This window comes from Schistocerca cancellata, chromosome 10, assembly GCF_023864275.1.
Source record: "Schistocerca cancellata isolate TAMUIC-IGC-003103 chromosome 10, iqSchCanc2.1, whole genome shotgun sequence".
Taxonomy (NCBI): domain Eukaryota; kingdom Metazoa; phylum Arthropoda; class Insecta; order Orthoptera; family Acrididae; genus Schistocerca; species Schistocerca cancellata.
In genome coordinates this window covers 137,979,884-138,003,582 of record NC_064635.1, presented here as the reverse complement: position 1 = coordinate 138,003,582, position 23,699 = coordinate 137,979,884, and positions in this window count along the sequence as shown.

Below are 23,699 nucleotides of genomic sequence, written 5' to 3'. Positions count from 1 at the left end.
GTTTTTGACGTTGAGTATGGACTGGAACCAATAGGAATCATTCAAAACCATTCAACGAAATTTGAACTTGATCCGAAGCAGGAAAGCCTGTTAATGCTTTTCCAGATCTGCCACTTAGCCATCAGCTATCTACTATATCCTGGTCTGGTAGTGATGAAGAATAGTCTGAAGTTTAAGAGATTAGTTAGGAGGAATCAGTACGCAAAGAAGATGGATGCTGGAAGTTCTCTAAGGCAATAGATACAGCAATAAGGAATAGCTCAGCAGGCAGTTTAGTGGAAGAGGAATGGACATCTCTAAAAAGGGCGATCACAGAAGTTCGAAAGAAAAACATAGGTATAAATAGGTGACGGCAAAGAAACCCTGTGTAACAGAAGTAATACTTCAGCTGATCGATGAAATAAAGAAGTACAAATGTGTTCAGGGAAATTCAGCAATACAGAACTACAACTCGCTAAGGAATGATATAAATAGGAAGAGCAGGAGCAGGGAAGGTAAGACGAAATGGATACGAGAAAAATATAAAGAATTCGAAAAACAAATGATTGTTGAAAGGACTGACTCAGCATATATGGAAGTCCAAACAATCTTCGGTGAAAGGGTAGTAACATTAAAAGTGCGACGAGAATTCCACTATTAAATGCAGAAGAGAGAGCGGATAGATGGAAAGACTAGAAAGAAGGCCTCTATGAGGGAAAAGATTTGTCTGATGAGGTGGAAGTGAAAGTCGATTTAGAAGACATACTGGATCGAGTATTAGAATTAGAATTTAAGAGAGCTTTGGAGGAAATAAGGCTGGAGAGGTAGGTAACATTCCATCAGAATTTCTAAAATCAGTGGGGAAGTGGCAACGGAACGAGTCTATACGTTGATGTGTACAATACATGAATCTGGCGACATATCATATGACTTTCGGAAAATATGATCCACACAATTCCGAAGACTACAAGAGCTCGCAAGTGCGATAATTATCGCGCAATCAGCTTAACAGCTCATGCATCCAAGTTGCTGATAAGAATAATATACAGAAGAATGGAGAAGAAAATTGAGGATGTAGTAAATAACGATCAGTTTGGCTTTAGAAAAGGGAAAGGCACCCGAGAGGCAATTCTGACGTTCCGGTTAATAATGGAAGCAAAACTAAAGAAAAATGAAGATACATTCGTAGGATTTGTCGACCTGGAAAAGGCGTTCGACAATCTCAAAGGGTGGAAGATGTTCGAAATTCTGAGAAAAATAGGTGTAAGCTATAGGGAGACAGGTGTAATACACAATATGTACAAGAGCCAAGGGGGAATAATATGAGTAGACAACTAAGAATGAAGTGCTCGGATTAAAAAGGGCGTAAGAGAGGGGATATAATATTTGCTCCCTACTGTTCAATCTGTACACCGAAGAAGCACTGATGGAAATAAAAGAAAGGTTCAAGAGTGGGATTAAAATGTAAGGTGGAAGAATATCAATGATACGATTCACTGAGGACATTACTATCTTGAATGAAACTGAAGAAGAATTATATGATCTGCTGAATAGAATGAACAGTCCGAAAAGTACTGAATATGGGTTGAGAGTAAATCAAAGACTGATGAAAGTAATGAGAAGTAGCAGAAATGAGAACAGTGAGAAACTTAACGTCAGGATTGATGGTCACGAAGTAGATGAAGGAATTTTGCTACTTAGGAAGTAAAATAATCAATGACGGACGGAGCAAGTCGACTAGCAATATCAAAAAGGGCATTCCTGGCCAAGAGAAGTCTACAGATATCAAATATCTGCAGCAGTTTGAGGAAGAAATTTCTGAGAATGTACGTCTGGAGTACAGCATTGTATGGTAGTGAAACACGGACTGTTGGAAAACCGGAACATAATAGAATCGAAGCATTTGAGATGTGGTGCTACAGACGAATGTTGAAAATTAGGTGGACTGATAAGGTAAGAAATGAGCAGGTTCTGCGCATAATCGGAGAGGAAAGGAGTATGTGGAAAACACTGACAGAGAGAAGGGACAGGATGACAGGACATCTGTTACGACATCAGGAAATGACTTCCATTGTACTAGAGGGAACTGCAGAGGGCAAAAACTGTGGAGGAAGACAGGGATTGTAATACATGCAGCAAGTAACTGCGGACGTAGGCTGCAGCTGGCAGCTGGCAGCTGCTGCTCTGAGGTGGAGAGGTTGGCACAGGAGAGGAATTATTGGCGGACCCGCATCAATACAGTCAGTCAGAAGACCAATAAAGGAAAAAAAAGGAAAAGAGAGAGAGAGAGAGAGAGAGAGAGAGAGAGAGAGAGAGAGAGACTACGCTGCAAAGACGTCAGATCAGTTTAAATGGAGATGCAAAAAAAAAAAAATTTAAAAAATGGTTCAAATGGCTCTGAGCACTATGGGACTTAACATCTGAGGTCATCAGTCCCCTAGAACTTAGAACTACTTAAACCTAACTAACCTAAGGACAGCACACACACCCATGCCCGAGGCAGGATTCGAACCTGCTACCGTAGCGGTCGCACGGTTCCAGACTGAAGTGCCTAGAACCGCTCGGCCACATGGGCCGGCAAAATGGATATGCAGCCCCACATTGTCTTAAGAGAGGGCTGAATCGTCCGAGGGTGTCAGTGGAGTTAAAGGTAGTCAATGATAGCGTCCTGTAGATCATCGCGCTGTGAAGTGTCGTTTTCGAGCGCGCGGTATGTGGGAATTAACGCAGCAGGGAAAGGGATACTTTCATTAATGCCTTTTAAGCCATCCCCTGAGAGCTTTTCCTGTCGATTCGGAATATTGGTGCGTCTGACAACCTTGTGATTTCAACGCTAGGTGTAGCCATTTTGACCTCCACCGCAGAGACATCAAAAGAAGGGAAGAATGTGCATAATATGGGCTGTGTCGATCTTCTCATCGTGTGGCGTTTAACAGGATTGTAGCGAATCTAGGTGGAAATGTGACATCATTAACGCACCTTACGCGTCACATAAACTTCTGAGATGTGACCTTTTCTTCGCACACGACGAAACCTCGCTGTTTGAAAAGTAGTCGAGCCCGAGGGGTGACTTATTGGAGTGCCACGCTTCTGCTCCATTACAGAGAAAGTTTGCAAACACGTTTCAGCCAAATTTCATGTGTAGCAATGAGAGACAAGTACGGCAAGTACGGGGTTTCGGAAAAAAAGCGATACTTTAAATTGTGTTGCATCGTGTAGAGCAGGGGCGGGCAAACGTTGAACGCGGCTCATGAGCGCACAGCGCTGCACGTGTGCTGCTCGCGTGCGGGCGTCGATCGGGGCTGTGGCAACAGCCGGCAGGTTGCGGCGGTGTAGTGCCAGGCTAAGCTGCGGACGTTGATGCGAAGCGAGCACTATGTAGTGAACGTTGTATTTCAAGAAACGGAGAAGTGGAGATTTGCTATCTTTTAAAAAGTAATGGGAGAATCATTTTTTCTTTGTGCAAAAACGTGAAAATTCGAAATGTTTAATATGTGGCAGTATTCTCGCTGGTCAACGGAAGTTTAGTATTGAAGGCCATTATAATAAATTTCACAAGGACGAGTACAATTTACTGTCGGATTCTGAGTGGATGGGGAATTGACTGAGCTTAAGAAGGGCGATGTGACGATACCAGATGAATCTGTCGTAGTTGGCCGGCCGGAGTGGCCGAGCGGTTCTAGGCACTACAGTCTGGAACCGCGCGACCGCTATAGTCGCAGGTTCGAATCCTGTCTCGGGCATGGATGTGTGTGATGTCCTTAGGTTAGTTAGGTTTAAGTATTTCTAAGTTCTAGAGGACTGATGACCACAGCAGTTAAGTCCCATAGTGCTCAGAGCCATTAGAATTTGTCGTAGTTGCTGTTGTCACGAGAGATTTGCGACTTTCTCTCGTCACGTCTCTCATCTAACTGATTTAACATTTTATGGAGCACTGTTTTCAAGTTTTCAGGACGACAACAATAATAGCCCAGCGGTATGTGCAAGTTATAAGACTGTGGTTAATATAGCGAGAGCTGGAAAACCATTTGCTGAATTAATAAGTCTCGGTTAAGAGCAAACATCAGTGATGAAAATTTACGTAACTGTTTGTGTTTGTCTGTATGTAGAAATTTTGTTCCAGATATTAAACGTATTGTAAACTCCACCTGTGATAATTAAATAAAACGTATCGTAGGTAATAGGTACTCTTTCAAACCATGATTTCTTTCAAGCACTCCTACTAACCTTATTCATTCACTCAATAAAGCAAGTTAGGAAACAAATCGCATTACAGAGGAAGGAGCGGACAGAAGGTATGGTGGGGATGGGAGATAAGCGGGTGGCCAGCTTGCCCCTGTGTGCACGCGGAACACCTGTTAACTGCACGCGTGCAAGTGCACCGCACACGTGCAGGATTCCTGCCCGCCCCTGGTGTAGAGCTTTAAGAAAATGTTTTAGCTGGCCCCTAATTTGGCCAGTACGTCCACCACCATTTCACTGCCGTTCTGCGGGTTGTCTATTGGATGAACCGCAGGCGTTTCGTCGTCAGAGGCACCAGTTTCCCGCTAAGCTGCACGCGCACTGCAGCGCGGTGATTGCAGAACTGTTTTATTCATCTACGATCACGAGACTGCATAGATACGAGGGCGCACCATCCACGGCAGCACTGCGATCACTGCGCATGATTATGCGCTGTCAATCTGCCTGCCTTTATACGGCATGAGGAGGGCACTAGCAGGTAGACAGTTCTCTCGCTCTCTCTGGGCAATTACGCCGGCAGCTTGCGGCCCATCAGTCACAGCCTCATCCTCCGTCTCGCCGAACCGTCGGTTTCGCCGTGTCCTCAGGGGCAGCCATTGACTGGTTTGTCAACCGATTTTAGTAAAACCCCTAAGAGATTTTGGTCTTATGTAAAATCAGTAAGCCGTTCGAAATCACTCAGTGACCATATTTGGCACAGAAACGCAAGGTAACAGAGAGAAAGCGAAATAGTGAATTCGGTCTTCAGGAATTTTTTCGCCCCCGTAGATCGTAACTCGCTCTCACCATGTCGCGGAAAACAATTACATTTATTCTGAAGAGCCAAAGAAACTGGTACGCCCGCCTAATATCGTGTAAGACCCCCGCATGCACGCAGAAGTGCCACAACACGACGCGGCATGGACTCGACTAACGTCTGAAGTAGTGCTGGAGAGAACTGACACCGTGGATCCAGCAGAGTATGAGGCGTGAAGATCTCTTCTGAACAGCACGTTGAAAGGCATCCCAGATATGGTCAATAATGTTCATGTCGGAGGAGTATGGCGGCGAACGGAAGTGTGTAAACTGAGAAGAGTGTTCCCGCAGCCACTCTGTAGCAATTCCGGACGTATGGGATGTCGCATTGTCCTGCTGGAATTACCCAAGTTCGTCGGAATGAACATGAATGGATGCAGGTGATCAGACGGGATGCTTACGTACGTGTCACCTGTCAGTATCGCGTCTAGACGTCCCATGCAGTGTCTATTGATTCTCCATAACCGTACACGTCCATTCGCTTGATGTAATTTGAAATGAGACCTGTCCAATGAACATGTTTCCAGTCATCAACAGCCCAATGTCAGTGTTCAAGGGGCAATGTAAAGCTTTGTGTCGTGTAGTCATCGAGGATAGACAAGAGGGCGTTCGGCTCCGAAAGCCCATATCAATGAAGTTTCTTTTATTGTTTGCACGCTGTCACTTGTTGATGGCCCAGCATTGAAATCTGTAGCAATTTGCGGAAGGGTTGCACTTTAGTCACGTTGAACAATTCTCTTCAGACGTCGTTGGTTACGTTCTTCCAGGATGTTCTTCCGGCCGCAGCAATGTCGGAGATTTGATGTTTGACAGGATTCCTGATCTTAACGGTACACTCGTGAAATGGTCGTACGGGAAAACACTCAGTTCATCGCTACCTCGGAGGTGCTGTGTCCCGCCGCTCTTGCGCCGACTATAACACTACGTTCAAACCGATTTACATCTTGATAACCTGCCATGTTAGGAGCAGTAACCGATGCAACAACTGCGCCAGACGGTTGTTGTCGTCTACAGGCGTTGCCGACCTCAGCGCAGTATTCTAAATATGCATGTCTATAACAGTTTCTTTGGCGCTTCAGTGTTTTATATAAATGCGTGATGTCCGTCATGTCTGAAAGAACAGACAAGAAGCATTCATATAATTGATGTCCGCCCATGGTAGCTGAGTGGTCAGCACGACGGAATGTCATACCTAACGGCCTGGGTTCGATTCCGTGCTGGGTCGGAGATTTTCTCCGCTCAGGCACTGGATGTTGTGTTTTCCATATCATCATTTCATCCCCATCGACACGCAAGTCGCCGAAGTGGCCTCAATTCGAAAGCCTTGCACTAGGCGAACGGTCAACCCGACGGGAGGCCCTAGCCACACGGCATTTCATGTAATTGATTCGCCTGGGTGGACAATGAAACGACGAACTTGAGTGCGGATCGTCCTACCTCGAGCGGGAATCTGAACTTAGCAGGTATGGATGACATGAACGGGAACTGTGGATAGATGGCGCTAGGTGGGAGTCGACTAGGCAATGTGCTCGGATAGTCTGTGCACTTGTGATAAACACTGTTGAGCCGTCGTAAAGTTAGCTTTGAAAAGCGCCCCGCAGCGCTTGGCGTGAAGCAGTCGCCCTCCGTTTTCTGGCGGTGGCGCCGTTGTCGCAATTGAAGGCTTCGGTGTCTCACTCTAGCGGGAAAGAGGAAAAGTGGACTGCTTGCGTGGGTTTAAGAAGTGGCTGTATGGGCTCTCGTGGAGAGTTTCTCCCTTACTGTCTGCGCCCGTCCTGTCCGCCTCACCCCCACCCTCACCTACCTTGGCCTCACCATTGACCGTCACCTCACCTGATCTCCGCTCCATCCAATCCAAAGCCCACAACCGCCTTCGATTCCTCAAACTCCTCTCTGGCCGGACATGGGGGTTGCACCTCTCTACCATCCTCCACACCTACAAATCCTTAATCCGTCCCATCCTCTGTTATGCTAGTCCTGCCTGGATATCTGCCCCCCCCCACCCCCAAATCCCTCCAGATCCTTGAGCGTCATGCTCTCCACCTCGCCTTCCGTATACGCCTCCCGTCCCCCACGCGGATCCTCTATGATCTTTCCCCCATCTGCTCCTATTCCTCGAACATATCCGCATCCTCTACACCTCCCGCCGCCTTGATCCCCCTCACCCCCTGGTTGATCCTCTCCTCTCCCATCCCCGCCCCCTGCCACATCTTCACTGTTGTGTCCCCCCTACCCTCCATCTCTACACCCTTCATCTCCTTTTCCCAGGTGGCTCCCATCAACTCCCACTCCCGGATAATGCCCTCTCTCCCTCCATTTATCCCTCCTATCAACTCTGATCCTCACTGCCCCTCCCTTCCTCTGTCCTTTTCCCGGGCTCCCTCGCCCCCCCTTCCATCCTCTTTTTTCCCCATCTCCCCTCTCTCTGCCCCCTTCTCACCCCTGAGTCCTTTTGCATTTCTCTCCTCTGCCTCCTCTCATTCCCTCTCGCGTCTGCCCTGCCCCTCTCCCCCTTTATTAGTCCTCTCCCTCCTTGATTCCCCCCCTTTTCGTTTTTTTCCTTCCTCCCTCCTTCCCCCTCTTCCAGGTCCCCCCCCCCCCCCATTTGCCTTTGGCTCATCTTTGTGCCGCCCTTTTAGTGCAGTGTTTTACAGTGAGTGTTCTACAGTGAGTGTTACGTGTTGTGTTTTTTGGGAAGTGTTGCGAACGGCCATCATACTGTCGCTGGGTGTGCTTTTTATCTCTTGCGAACAGAAACCAGACTGTCACTGTGTTTTTTTAATTGTGTGTGTCCTATGTTACTTCTCTGATTACTGTGTCTTTTATTAACATTGCCAACCCCATTTGCTTTCTGTTTTAACTTCCCGCATTTTTCCGCCATTTTACACTTTACGTCACCGTTTTATCGCCTGTTTTTCTTGTTTCTTTTCTTCTTCCGTTTTTAAAATAAAAGTCTGTAGGCTGTAGAGCAGCGTACTAAGCTGGTGCCACCCGCCCCCTTTGGGAGGAATTGAAAATCAATAAAGGAAAAAAAAAGTGGAGAGTTGTCAGTCGGGGCATCAAGAAGCGACTTCTCTGCCGGTGCTAGAGGGACAGCACGCAGACCGCGGCATCAGCGTAAGCGACGCGAGCAGCGGCTCCGTGGTATGGGGCGTTGACTGCTCGTCGCGAAAGGAATCTTCCTGAGCGTGGGTCCGCGAGGGGCCTAATGTGCAGTTCGGCCGTACGCTGTCGACCGGCGAGGAGGTTCTGAAAGTCGGCGCGCCTTCCTGCGTCCGTTGAAACGGCTGGCAGCGGGCGGCTCGGCAGAGCATTTGGAGGTGCTGCGTTGGTTCAGTCCTGGGAGTCATAACGCACCAGAAGTTGAGTATTGATTGTTAACAGATTTTATGAAGTTTAACTGAATTCAATTTAAAAGGTAGTCTAAGAAGCAAGAAAAATTCCTTTTGCCTCCTGGTAAGAAGTAGTCAATTGCACAACCAATACCTGTTCATCTGGAAGCTGTAACTTACGTAAATTTGTGTTTATGTATATTTGGCTATAATCAAGCAAGGTTAATGTACGCCGTAGTGGAGTTTTAATATTGTTTCTAGTCAGCAAAAACTGTTGTGTGTTTTTCCAATTCAATACCTTTTAAGGCTTCTACTCAATGTGCTTATGTGTTTTATACAGGTAGTTGGTTATTAGTGTGTTTTCTTGCCATGCAAAAGTTTGCCATTTCATTATGGGTAGAAATTGTTGCGTTGAAAGGAGAATGTTGTAAAGGTTCGCAAGTCCTACCTGGTGAGCGTGTGTGTTTGCCGTAAGTTAAGTGGCAGAAATTTGTAAAATTTGTTTTTTTATATTTTTTGGAAATGTTAATGTTATTAAGTGTGAATGTCCCACCCGTGTACGTTTTGGTTTTTATATTTTGAGAACTTTTATAAACAGGATTATCTTTAGATGTTGCAGACAAGTTAGATTCTGCGCCATTTAATGAATGGAGTGAAATTTTACCTGTAATTTAACTGAGCTTGAAATATTATACAGCGTCGCGTTGTACATGTTAAAGTGCTTGTCTGTACTTGCCTTTTACTGGCGTGAATTTTTTTATAATAATTTAATATTTCAAAAGTCGTTTCCTGTCGCAAATTGTGACTAATTTGTTAAGTGATTGTTGCTACTTTTAAATATCGTAAAGTCTTGCTCCATATTTGAATAAAGTGATAATGAAAATTGTGTGTAATTTCACCAGTTATTCCTTGGCATCTACTTCCACTTTACATTTTGCGTATTGATTGAGATTAATAACCTTTGGTGAACCAGTAGTAATTTTACGGTTGAAATGTGTACGGATGGCGCAGTGGTTAACGCAAATACCCAGTAATCTTGAGGTCGGGTACACATTTTCGCTCGTCGCGCTGATTCCGCATACAGTCCTGATGCATCTGATATTATCAATTCTTTCCCTTATCTTTCCTTCCTCCCCCCTTCCCCCACCAATATCTACATAATAAAAGCAATTACAATTACTTGGTAATCGATAAGCGTCACAGCTGAGATTCTACAAAAATATCCGAATGAACATTGTGCCTTTCTAGCAGCAGTTGACGTAGACTGCTGGAAAAACGAAGGGTACCTATCGCAGGATATTACCGTTCTCAAGAATGATCGTGGGACAGATGCACATCGCTAATGACCTGTATGGTTGACGTCAGTCCCTAGTAGTAGAATAATATGCTGAAGAATTATGACGTTTTTGCAGAACGAAAACCTCCGCCCAACAGCGCGTCGGCAGCCGCGGAGGCGCTTGCGTCGGCGCTATGGTAGAGTCGATGTAGCTGCTCTGTCCTCCCTGGTAGCCAGGTCGTTGTGTTTCTTGACAGTCTTCTAATCACAACGAGTGCTGGTTCCTAAGCCTTGCTGAAATGTAGCGTAGTCCCGAGTGATACGATTATCCGTGGTGCGAATTTTGACGTGATTTGTTGTAGAACCGTATTTTCTGAGATCAAAGATAACGAGGTATCTCAAACAGAGTGATCTCCTCCATGGCATTTTGCTTGAATTCCAAAAACATCGGTCATGTGAAAACCAAACCACTGTTTTCTCACGTGACGTAGTGAAGGCTTTGGATCAAGGTAGTTTTCGATTTCCAAAAAGCATTTGACTCGGTACCCAACCTACTCTTATTATCAGAAGTACGATCATATGGTCTAGCAGACGGAATTCCTGCATGTGACTGCAGAACCTCTGACGTGGCGTCGAGACAGAATGAGTTACAATTACTACAGAAATATCTAGCAGCGCCATGAGGGAGTTGCGAATACTGTCTTCATACCACGTTCCTTAGCCGAGTCACTTTCTAAATTCGGTGATTTTATTAAGAGCTCACGTCGTTGGCGACGTGTAACAGCACTGTCGGTCTGTTAATACACACTCCGGCGATCACCGTCTATTCTCAAAAAATGGTTCAAATGGCTCTAAGCACTATGGGACTTAACATCTGAGGTCATCAGTCCTCTAGACTTAGAACTACTTAAACCTAAGGACATCATATCACAGCGTTGCCCGAGGGAGGATTCGAACCTGCGACCGTAGCAGCAGCGCGGTTCCGGACTGAAGCGCCTAGAACCGCTCTGTCACAGCGGCCGGCGTCTATTTTCAATGTCGAGGTATTTGTGTGAAAAAAATCACTTCATTTGGAGATAATGCCATATCTCGATTTATAAGGCTTGTATGGGTTTTAACATGGATATCGTTAGGGATACTCATGGGCACATGTAAAACCAAGACCGTATGTGACAGTAAATGGCCGTTGCGATCATGTTTCTAACATCTGGCGGCTTGTACTATGATTACGCCTCTCTTTGTAAGACACATTGGTACCACGTGCTGATTTTCACGCAGTATTGTTTCGTATCACCAGCTTTCTGAGACGCCCTGCTAAACCCGCAGGACAGGACAAGTAGTAGGAATTGTGGAAGGGGGCCATAATGAGCGGCTGTCAGTTACACTCCAAACATAACACTTTATTTAGTTGTCCAAACATTGCAGCGCAACTTCTAAGCTTGACTATCGACAGAAATTCTTTAATTCTAAAACGGGTAAAAGCCCATGAATTAAATACAACTGCTGTAATAATAATAATTCTTTTTTGAGACAGAAGGCTGTAACATTTAACCTTAAAAAGTATTTAAGCCCAAGTGAAGTAAGACTTAACTAGTCAGATAGAATAAGTTTTTAAAAGCGGCAGAAGACCCATAAATTTAAAACAACATAACTACAATAACCTTTCAATAGGCAGAAGGCCCAAGCTTTATGAGCAATAAGAAACATTACTTCAAACGGCTGAAGGCCTTTGTTTAAAAAACTGCAAACAGTTTTCCAAGGCAGAAGGCCCAAATCTTTTAACCTTAAATAGTATTTAAGCCCAAGTGATGTAAGACGTAATAAGTAAGAATCCAAAATTTAAGCCGGCCGCGGTGGTCTAGCGGTTCTGGCGCTGCAGTCCGGAGCCGCGGGACTGCTACGGTCGCAGGTTCGAGTCCTGCATCGGGCATGGATGTGTGTGATGTCCTTAGGTTAGTTAGGTTTAAGTAGTTCTAAGTTCTAGGGGACTTATGACCTAAGCTGTTGAGTCCCATAGTGCTCAGAGCCATTTGAACCAAAATTTAAAGCGGCTGAAAGCCCATCATTTCAAGGGGAACACAACCACAATAAATTTCCAGCAGGCAGAAGGCCCACAGCTTTATCTTGAAAGAATGTAATACTTGATAAATAAGAATCTTAAAACTTAAAGCAGCTGAAGGCCCCTGACTTTTAAAAAGAATACAACGACAATAAATTTTCAACAGGCAGGAAGCCCACAGCTTTATGCTCAAATGTGTAATACTTGATAAGTAGGATCCTTAAAACTTAAAGCGGTTGAAGGCTGATGCTTTTGAAAACAATACACTACAATAAATTTTCAACAGGCAGAAGCCCACAGCTTTATCTTCCAAAAGGTAATACTTGATAAGTAAGATCCTTAAAATTTAAAGCGGCTGAAGGCCGATGCTTTTAAAAACAGTACAATAAATTTTCATCAGGCAGAAGGCCCAAGCTTTATCTACAGACAACGTAAGACTTGCCCAATTTAGAAAAACTTACTTTTAAAACGGCTGAAGGCCTTTGTTTTTGAAAACACAATTACAAGCATACAAATTCTACCTATCGGCTATGAGCCATTAAAAATGCACAATGAAACGCCTATAAGAAGGCAGTGTAGGCAACGGTGCTCAGAAGTTTCCATGGAGCTAGGCCTGCCCTTGAAATATTAACGTTCGCTTGGGTGAGACAAGAAGTAGGCCCAACTATACTTGATCCGCCGGCAACACAACCAAGAGACAGTCAGGGACCAACCGACAAGACGACTTGCTAACCACCGACCAGTATACGAGAATTTCAAAGCCAAAAACCATGTTGGACAGCGACAACAGGTGAGGAAAGGACACTGTCTGAATTTACTTCAGCGACCAGGGTAGGTTACCAAAACACTAACGGCCACAAGGCAGAAAGTTCCTCTGGTGCACTTGAATTTCAAACCGACAAATATAGTTAATTCCACCACACGGCGGCTAAATCTTCACCAATTCGAACACTCGCTGTTGCTCCCAGGAATACCGCCAACAGCGATCCACCAACCAAGGGGACAACGTGAACAGACGTGGCTTCGGTAATAAAATCACCACTCAACTTTCATGTCCTGGGTCGGTGAGCCACGAACCTCGTAGCACTCGGAACAGCTCCCACACACTCCGACACTGTGTAGAGACTTGCAGCGGGCCCGGCCGACTGCGCCGTGTGGAGACTTGCTTGCTGATCTGCTCCGACCGACCGACTCACTGCCAGTACGCCAACAACATTTAAAACAAGTTCTCAGTGGAAATGACACCAACTACACACACGGTTTGACAAAAACTTGCACGAAGCCTTGAACGATACTCAGCAGTTGCTGTGCAATCACGAAGACAAATCAGGAGTCGATACACACACACAGCCAACCCATAAGCGATCAGCGAGCCAATTCACGTCCTCCAGTACGACGACCGACCGACGATCCACGAAGACCGGCCCCGGCTCAAGTGATGCGCGGCGGCAACGGTCGGGCGAGCCATGGACATCCAGGCCTCACTGCTGCTCCAGCCCGACTGAACTTGTGCTGCGTTCCAACTCCACTGAACTGCTCTCCTGTAACGTTTCAACTCCCCATGACAGACGACAACCGGAAAGTAATAGCAGTGCAGCAGAGATAACACGTGAGAGCTATAACGATAGGCGCTGCTGCTGCTGCTGCTGCTCATGGGAAGACAAAGCAGGATCTCAGTGACGACAGATATTGAAACTAACATAACGAGGTGGCAACACGAAAAAAAAAAATTATTATTTTGAGCTTTTCCTCAGTACAGAGGCTTATCTCCAACATAATAATTTACAAACTATACTCTCAAAATATTTCTCCAGGTGTTTCGATCTTGCGTGTCCTCTTCCTCTGCGCCCATTCTCCTCATTGTGTGCTGTGCATTTTGGAGCCAGGTGGTCACAGGACGTCCTCTTCTTCTTCTCCCCTCCGGTTCCCACTCCAGTATCAATTTTGGTATTCTGGCTTCCTCCATTCGTCGTACATGCCCGTACCACTGTAATTTCTTCCTATCCATTACGTCATATATTCTTTCTTTTATTTCCATTCTCCTTATTACTTCGGTGTTCCTTATCTTTTCTTTCCTGGAGATTCTTGCCGATCTTCTCCAAAAGTCCATCTCTAGAGCTTGTAATTTTTTAATGTGCTTCATGTTAATTGTCCAGGTCTCCGTTCCATACAGAACCACACTCTCTAATCTGGATTTGTATATAAATTTTTTAGTTCTGCCCATTACATTCCTGCTCCATAAGACTGAGTTAAGCATCCCAATGACCCTCCGTCCGCTACTAATTCTTTTATTGATTTCTGACTCTGATTTTCCCTCGATTTCTAAAATGGATCCCAAATAACAGAAAGTGTTTATTTTTTTAATTTTCTTTCCTTCAATGTATAGCTCATCTGAATCATTAGTCAAGTATTCTGTTTTTTGGTAATTAATCTTCAAACCCCAAGTTTTGTATGCTACTGCTAGTTGATTGCACATATAGTTAGCATCCTCCCCATCTTGTGCTACGATTACTTGTTCATCAGCAAATAATAAATGATGTAGGTAAACTCCATCTCTTATTTCTAATCCCATACTATTACATTTACGAGACCATGTTCTAAGGCTAATATCTATATAGATTTTAAATAATGATGGTGACATGGGACAGCCCTGTAAAAGGCCTTTGCTTGTTCTAAATTTCTGTGAGAGTTTATTACCAACTTTCACTTGGCAAATGTTATCTTTATACATCTGTTGTATTATTTTAATCAAGGAAGGGTTTATGTTTGCCATATGTTGTGCTCTCCAAAGTAATTTTCTTGGAACAGTATCATACGCTTTTTCTAGATCTATGAAAATTAATCCTATACTTTTTGATTTTTCCCTATGTTTCTCCAAAATCTGTCGTAATGTGAAAATATGGTCTACACATGATCTCCCAGCCGTGAATCCACATTGTTCTTCTTGGGTATGGCACGAGTGTGAGCCACGCATGGCGCACATTCAGTTATTGGTGAGGTATTAGTAGTAGGGGATGTGTGACAGATTCGCCTTGAGCATCAGGTGTATAAAGTATGTGTTCCGACATGTGTAAATAAAATGACTATGTCCTGTCGTAAGAGAAGGTATGGGTGACTCTTGGAAAATTGCGATAGCCGTAAGGGAAATGAAAGATTTTTTTTACACTGCTTATGAAGGAACAGTAACGGAGCCCCTCGTACGATTTAATAGTTTGCTGGATATGGTCTTTTTCCAATACAGACAACAACATTTTGTGCAGATCTGCGCAAAGGACTTCGAGCACGGGCCTCCAGCTCCAATGGAGCGATACGGTATATGTAATATGCTCAATGACAGCATGCAGGCAGTAATTATTTTTGGATACATCGGGAGAGAAAGAATTGGTAAAGTCTTGTAAGAGATCCTATGACAGGGAGTGCCGTAACTGGTTATAGTTTGGATGAGTATAGCTCTCTTGAAGCTACACCGAATTTCCTCATAAAACTAATAGGAATCGGCAGTCTTTTCTCTCGTGGACTCATGACGGTTTTTTCCTTTATTATTATTATGACGGGTGTGTATTTACAAAAATACGCGTTATTTCATACTTCATAACCTCTAATTATAGACACCACTTGAATAATATCTCCTTGTGGAATCTAGAAATGATAGTAGCTTTTTTTGACATGTGAGTAGATTGTGTGAAACAGGATTTCATGACCAAATTGCTTACCAAACTAGAACGTAAGACTCTGCTGCTGTACGACAGAAACTTTACAGGCGTGTCAGTAGAGGTGAATTATGCATGAAAAATGTCAAATGTAAGCATGCAGATGGTGATTCGTTTCGATGTAACAGAAGAGACGCGTGGTGAAATCGTAAAGGAGGTTCTACTGCAAGACAGATTCTCACGATTTGTTCCATAAATGCCTGTATGATATAGCATCATAACGGTAAAACGAGACCTGCCGTAGTGCACAAAACAGCTACGTCCTCTTAAATTGTAGCTTATTGTTGTTGAACATAAAATGATTGTATTTTTTTTCGACATGTGAGCTAATAGCGTGAAAGATTGTATTCTCTAATGTTATTTCATGTGTCTGAAATGTTTATAATACACATGCGATCATCTGTGATTGGCGGAGGTGGTTGTCGCAAAGTAATGGGATGCGAATTGTATCCTGCAGTTGAACATAAAAACTATACCGATTATGCTAATAAAACTAGAAGAAAATGGACTGTGCCTATTTATTTTCGTCACTATTGTGTTTTTCTTTTTTGATAGTTGCTTTATTATAGGAGATGCATTGATGTTAAATACAAATGTAAATACAAATGTTACAGTCCTGTGCTGGGAAAGACATGGTGGCCGAGTTCTGTAAGAGGTCACAGGTGTCCCTTTAGGAAAACAAACAGTGGTCAGGGTAGTCCTCATTTATCATGGTTTTGTTCTGAGGGATGCTGGCATTGGCCTCTATTGTATGTGTCGATTTCACTGACCGTCCAGGAGCGTTGTCACTGGGGTGCATTGAAGACACGGTGGTGTGAGGCTGTGGTCGCTTTAGCTGGAAGGCTTCCTGTTTCACTAGCATCCGACTTTTGAAAAAGCCATCTGGGGCATTCTCCAGAATTTAGTTGTTGTTCCACAGGGGTTCAGTCTTTCTGAGAAATATGTTCCACAGATTGCAAGAAAAGAGTTGTGTTGACATTACATACTCTTCATCTCCTCCGCAGAATGGCTGGCTGCTGGGGGCGAGGGGGATGTGTCCACTGTTGGTGGTCACCAGACAGAGTCGCGCTCTGGCTAGGACATGGCATTGCTGCCAAATTTTCCTTTTGTGTTGGGTAAGGGCCACCGCCTCGAGGCAGACCACATGCTGTAGGCCTGGTGAGACCAGTGACAGCAGAGGGGCGGCAGTGGGGCCGCAGAAAAATAGCGAAGCGTGGAAGGCCGAATGCGGCCAGCGACCATGAGGTGATGGCTGTTGACTGCAGAAAAACTATGAGGCACTCGGCAGAGCAGCTGGCCATTTGAAAAAGCCTGTGTCCCCCCATATGTGGATGAAGGGAGGGAGAGGTGGTAAGAGAGCCTCAATTTTCGGCAGTTTGTGGACGCCTATCGATGAGAACACACGTTCAACTACCGCCCCCTCACCAGTCTTTTCGGATGGCGATTTTCCCCAGTACCGTACATGTTGAACCGTATCATCTTCGCTTTGCCTAGGTGTGGTGTGTCGTCTTCCGAAGACTTGGCTTCGCTCTGCCGCGATTGGTCCGTTTCCTTTTAAATTTCGGAGGGCGCGGTGTTCTGGGACAGACCTGCTGACGGCGAGAGTATCGAGTGCTGCTGGCGGAGTGAGACGGGGAGTTTAGTTTCCGGTTGTGTGGCAGCGCAATGTTGCGGGAAAGGTGGTATAACTGCCTCTGAACGCACGTGATTGCTACGAGCGTGTGTACTCGGTACGGCGGCAGTCATTCTGGACGGGCTGTGTGATAAGGAAGCTCGGCGTGGCAACTGTTGACGCGGCGTGTCCGTGTTGCTATGGTGGAACTGTGGCGATAGCTGGAGTTGGTGCTGGTTGCAGCCTGTCGCCGAATGCTTGTCTGCCTTCTGGACTAACAGTGAAAATTTCTTGACTTGATGTGTCTCACTCAATTTCAGCCCGTGTCGTCGGGTGTGTTTTGCTCTAAGGTCGTGTGCCATGGTGTTTCGCAATTTTAGTAGGGTCAGGCGTGCCAGAAATCCCGATTCAATGATCTGCTGTTATATTGTCAAGTGTAACTATCACTAGAAAAGAGTGTTAACTCTCCGTGCCTTAATAAATGAACCTAAAATATTATCTGTGGTTGAAATTTCATTCTGACCCAAGTGCAATAACGATCTTGTATTTTACAGTTTGTTGAGTGGTATTATTATTTAGTACTGGCAGTCACATTTACTAAGTGGAAGATTTACGAAGGACAGTGGGCGTCATTAACAGTTCCTGTCCAGATAGGCGTTATATTTTGAACCATGTGTTTCAATGTTAAGTAATTTTTATTTTATGTGTTATAGAGAGTTGCTGTCATGCCCTATGTGGACGATTCGCCACGTTGGTGAAGTTTCTAGTTGTTCTACTGGTCTGTGCCATATTACCAAAGCAGGCAGTCCTAGCACAGCTGATTGTAAATTTTCCTAGTGGTGAGGAGCACGGGCTGGTTTTAAGTGCTAACTCACTAACTTCAACCATTCTCAAATATTTATTACTACTGATATTCCGGCCCTTCACGCCGAGTGGCGGCGTCACTACCCCTTTTTGGTTATTAATTTTATCTTGTTAGCTTGTTTTATTAAAAAAACCTTCGGTATATGAATTTGCCTTTTGGTTTTTATTGCTCCTTTGGACGAAGTAAATTAACTGTTGGTTTTGCATTCTTGTAGCATTATCAAAGCAGCATTTGTGGTTATATTTGATTGACCCTTCTGGCCGAATGATTAAGGTCATTCCTTTCAGTAACTTATTGTATTGGTCAATAATTAATCAAAAGTGTTGGGTCCTTCAGACCGTGATTATCTCCTTATGTTGAATCACTACAGTTGTGAATATTCAGCGGCCCTTCAGGCCTGGAGTTTAAAAATTTTTATTGTGTTTTGTGATATATATATATATATATATATATATATATTATTAAACATTAAAAAGCACATTAAACATTAAAAAACACTTGTTCACTGGTGTATATATATATATATATATATATATATATATATATATATATATATATATATATATATATAGTTTCGAGTGGTATTGCGAAATGTTTTCCGAGTAGGTTATCAGTGATATTGGATGGAAATTTCGTAGATCGCTTGTACTGCCCTGCTTCACTGGTGTATATATATATACACTCCTGGAAATTGAAATAAGAACACCGTAAATTCATTGTCCCAGGAAGGGGAAACTTTATTGACACATTCCTGGGGTCAGATACATCACATGATCACACTGACAGAACCACAGGCACATAGACACAGGCAACAGAGCATGCACAATGTCGGCACTAGTACAGTGTATATCCACCTTTCGCAGCAATGCAGGCTGCTATTCTCCCATGGAGACGATCGTAGAGATGCTGGATGTAGTCCTGTGGAACGGCTTGCCATGCCATTTCCACCTGGCGCCTCAGTTGGACCAGCGTTCGTGCTGGACGTGCAGACCGCGTGAGACGACGCTTCATCCAGTCCCAAACATACTCAATGGGGGACAGATCCGGAGATCTTGCTGGCCAGGGTAGTTGACTTACACCTTCTAGAGCACGTTGGGTGGCACGGGATACATGCGGACGTGCATTGTCCTGTTGGAACAGCAAGTTCCCTTGCCGGTCTAGGAATGGTAGAACGATGGGTTCGATGACGGTTTGGATGTACCGTGCACTATTCAGTGTCCCCTCGACGATCACCAGTGGTGTACGGCCAGTGTAGGAGATCGCTCCCCACACCATGATGCCGGGTGTTGGCCCTGTGTGCCTCGGTCGTATGCAGTCCTGATTGTGGCGCTCACCTGCACGGCGCCAAACACGCATACGACCATCATTGGCACCAAGGCAGAAGCGACTCTCATCGCTGAAGACGACACGTCTCCATTCGTCCCTCCATTCACGCCTGTCGCGACACCACTGGAGGCGGGCTGCACGATGTTGGGGCGTGAGCGGAAGACGGCCTAACGGTGTGCGGGACCGTAGCCCAGCTTCATGGAGACGGTTGCGAATGGTCCTCGCCGATACCCCAGGAGCAACAGTGTCCCTAATTTGCTGGGAAGTGGCGGTGCGTTCCCCTACGGCACTGCGTAGGATGCTACGGTCTTGGCGTGCATCCGTGCGTCGCTGCGGTCCGGTCCCAGGTCGACGGGCACGTGCACCTTCCACCGACCACTGGCGACAACATCGATGTACTGTGGAGACCTCACGCCCCACGTGTTGAGCAATTCGGCGGTACGTCCACCCGGCCTCCCGCATGCCCACTATACGCCCTCGCTCAAAGTCCGTCAACTGCACATGCGGTTCACGTCCACGCTGTCGCGGCATGCTACCAGTGTTAAAGACTGCGATGGAGCTCCGTATGCCACGGCAAACTGGCTGACACTGACGGCGGCGGTGCACAAATGCTGCGCAGCTAGCGCCATTCGACGGCCAACACAGCGGTTCCTGGTGTGTCCGCTGTGCCGTGCGTGTGATCATTGCTTGTACAGCCCTCTCGCAGTGTCCGGAGCAAGTATGGTGGGTCTGACACACCGGTGCCAATGTGTTCTTTTTTCCATTTCCAGGAGTGTATATATATGTATATATATACCAGTGAACAAGTGTTTTTTAATGTTTAATGTGCTTTTTAATGTTTAATAAAATTAAATTGTGTTTGAAACTGTAACCTCATTTGGGTCCACGTTTTCACTCCCTGCAGCCTTTGAGCTCTGCTTACCTTACGTTTTGGTTAAGTTTTCCCATACCACGACGTATCACATGTGTTGCATTACGTCCTGTTCACTGCGAGTGCTGGTTTTTTCTTGACCGTTTCGAAGTGTAATTAGAACTGTGATGCATGTTTTCCATCAGTTGTAGTAGTATGTATTGGCTTCAGTTATCTCGGCTGCAGGGTGGTTTTTGAGCAGGCATCTGTAGCGAACTGTGACATCAAACAACGATAGATACTGTCCAAAAAACGATAGATACTGTCCTCAGTTGTATGCCTACAGGTAATATAGTTTTTAAACTCCTCTCTGTTCAACACCAGCATCTCGTCACTTGAATGTACTTCCAGCCAAAAAAATAAAGATAGTACCTACACCCCTACCTTTTTTCCGCCAGCTTGCAGGTGAAAGGTAGGATTAGAGTGTGTCTGTCACTAGTTTCGAGTAGCATTGCGAAATGTTTTCCGAGTAGGTTATCAGTGATATTGGATGGAAATTTCGTGGATCGCTTGTACTACCCTGCTTCTAGACGGATGTGACCAGTGCCTTCTTCCAACTCTTAACCACAGTTTTTTATTTCGAGAGATGTACGAAAGATTATAGTTAAAGGAGGGGCTAACTCAGCCAAAAATTCAGTAGAAAATCTGACAAAGATTCCATCGGGCCCTGGAGCTTTATTCAGTTTTTACGATTTCAGTTGTTCCACGTCACCGCTGACGCAAATATTTACACTGACGGGAAAAAAAAATCGCAACACCAAGAGAATAAATGAAAGTTGGTACGTGTGTTTGAACTTCCGTAAAATGAAGTGTATTGAAATTTGGCGCCAGTCGCATAGGAGTGGCGTTAGTAGTACCACAACGAGGATGAAAATCAGTTTTGCTTTAAATGCCTGCTGTAAAAGTCGTGAATGTTAGTTACCTTTGACACTGGATGTGGTGCGTGGATGTAAGTAAAGAACGCCTTCAAGGCGAGAAAGGCACCATGGGATTGAAAGAGGTCGTGTAAAAGGGCTATGAGCAGCTGGTTGTCCTTCTGCGATACTGCAGAAAGACTTGGCAGATATACAGCCACTATGCCTGGTTGCTGCCAGCAGTGGTCACAGGAATGTACGGTTGGAAGAAGACTGGGACCCAAACAGCCACGTGGCACTAGCAACAGGGAAGGCCACTGTGTTTGGCACATGGCTCTGGGGCATCGTGCTGCGTCTGCAGCAGCAATTTCACAGCAGTTGGCACCACCACAGTAACATAATGAATTCTTACAAATCTGTTACTTCATGGACAGCTCTGAGCCAGAAGCCAGGTAATGTGCATTCTACTTACCACAACACACCACCATTTGCGACTTGAGTGGTGTCATGCGAGAGCTCATTGGAGGGCATAGTGAGAGTCTGTTGCATTTTTTTGATAAAAGCTGATTTTGCCTTGGTGTCAGTGATGGCCGCACACGCAAGGAGACCAGCTGAGGGCTTGCAACCAGTCTGTTAGCCTGCTAGATACAGTGGACCTACATCTGGAGCTATGCTCTGGGGTGCGATCTCGTATTACAGCAAGATCACTCTCGTGGCTATCCAACGCACCGTGACTGAAAACTTGTACGTTAATCTGGTGATTCGGCCTGTTGTGCTGCCGTTCATGAACAGCATTCCAGGATAACGCTCGCCAACATGCTGCTCTTTAACACAACGTTCTCTGCAGTGTGTCAACATGTTACTTTGGTCTCCTCGGTTACCAGATATCTCGCCGGCCGCGGTGGTCGTGCGGTTCTAGGCGCTCCAGTCCAGAGCCGCGCTGCTGCTGCGGTCGCAGGTTCGAATCCTGCCTCGGCCATGGATGTGTGTGATGTCCTTAGGTTAGTTAGGTTTAAATGAAATGATAATTAAATGGAAACCCTAGCTGCAAACAGGAGTTGATGTACTTCATTGGGGACATGTTGAAAATGTGTGCCCCGACCGGAACTCGAACCCGGGATCTCCTGCTTACATGGCAGACGCACTATCCATCTGAGCCACCGTGGGCACAGAGGATAGTGCATCTGCAGGGACTTATCCCTTGCACGCTCCCCGTGAGATCCACATTCCCAACATGTCCACACCACTACATTCGTAGTGCGCCTAATAGAATGATAAAGATAAAGAGAAGTACTCGTCCATGGTATCAGTTGAGGACTCGCGTGTGTGATGAATATGCTCTTAATATTACTTTGCATGTTATGTTTCCGTGTGACGCTTGATTCAAACTATAATACTCTGAGAGAGAAGCAAGGTGAGTCAGCCATCTATCCAGCAACGCCACTTGGCTTGCATTGCACAGGAAGACGTGCATATACCTCCAGAGTTCATAGTAGGAAAGAAGAATTACGAAGTGTGGCAGTGTCGTGTGAAACTGGGATAAATACTAATTGAAGTGGGAAAGCTGAAAGTGATAGTGCTGTGACTATTTATTGTGTTGTATTCCATGTTGTAGTGTGGTGTATGTCATGTAATTTGGGTATGTGTGGTTTGCATGGGAGAGTAGCAAGGTAGTTTCAGAGGTAGTGGGTTATGGATGTTCCTTTTGTACCGCTCGGTCTGGAGGAAAGTTTCGTGATGATGGTTGTGAGAGTCGAAGTGTGAGATATAGCAAAAAGATCCACCATCCTATCCAGAAAGTGCACTGTAGCGTTAAATAATTACGAGACGATAAGGTAGAGAATCACCAATGTAAAGCCATGTCCACTGGGCGGAATTTCTCATGTGTCACTGTTGTAGGTTATAGAATTTGTGTGTTTAGGTTATAGAATTTATCGGAATAAATAAGATAGTGAAAAGAAAAAGATTGGTGGACTTTTCCTTCGAATTGTATGTTGTCATGATGTCCCGAATTTATAATGTGTGCGCCATTCATATTCAGAGCGATGGCCACGTGTTGTTAAAAGCCGTTAAATAAAAGAAAAGAGAAAATGTGGTATTGCCATTGCATAGTGAACAGTCAGAGTTCTGTAAATTACTGATAGTCAGATATGCGTTTCCGTTGCGTATTATTCATACAGGAGGATAATTTGTGACTTAATTGTGAGTACGAGAGTTCATGTTACTCGATAAATAAGAATGAATCCACTCGCTTGGCAGACCACTCATCTTGCAGGCCTGACTGCTTGATGCCACAATATGAGCAAAGCATGTGGGTGTCTCTCATAATTTCGACTCTGCCACTCTGCCAGGATATTTTGCCAGGATTCTGCTGTTAGGGTTTGCTGCTAAGATTTTTTTGATGGAATATATTGTGATAGCGCTAAGAAGTAAAATTTTTTTTGTTTGCAATTTCTTTCTGGATGGGTGAGGATCTTTTATTTATTTTTTTATGTAATCGCTTGCTACGTCGTCTAAGGCTGGAAGATCGTTGTATAATTTTTTTGCGTAATGTCCGTAGTAACCAGGTTGCAGTCGAAAAGTGTAGTCACCATGGAGAAGAGTGATTCTGGCGTGAACGTAGCAGTGCGGGAGGAAGTAGGTATCGACCATGGGTTAATGAGCGAGAACGGCATACACTCGGAAGGGGCTGAATTGTTCAGCAGACTGCGGCTAGGTGATCCTTTAAGCGGCGGGCTT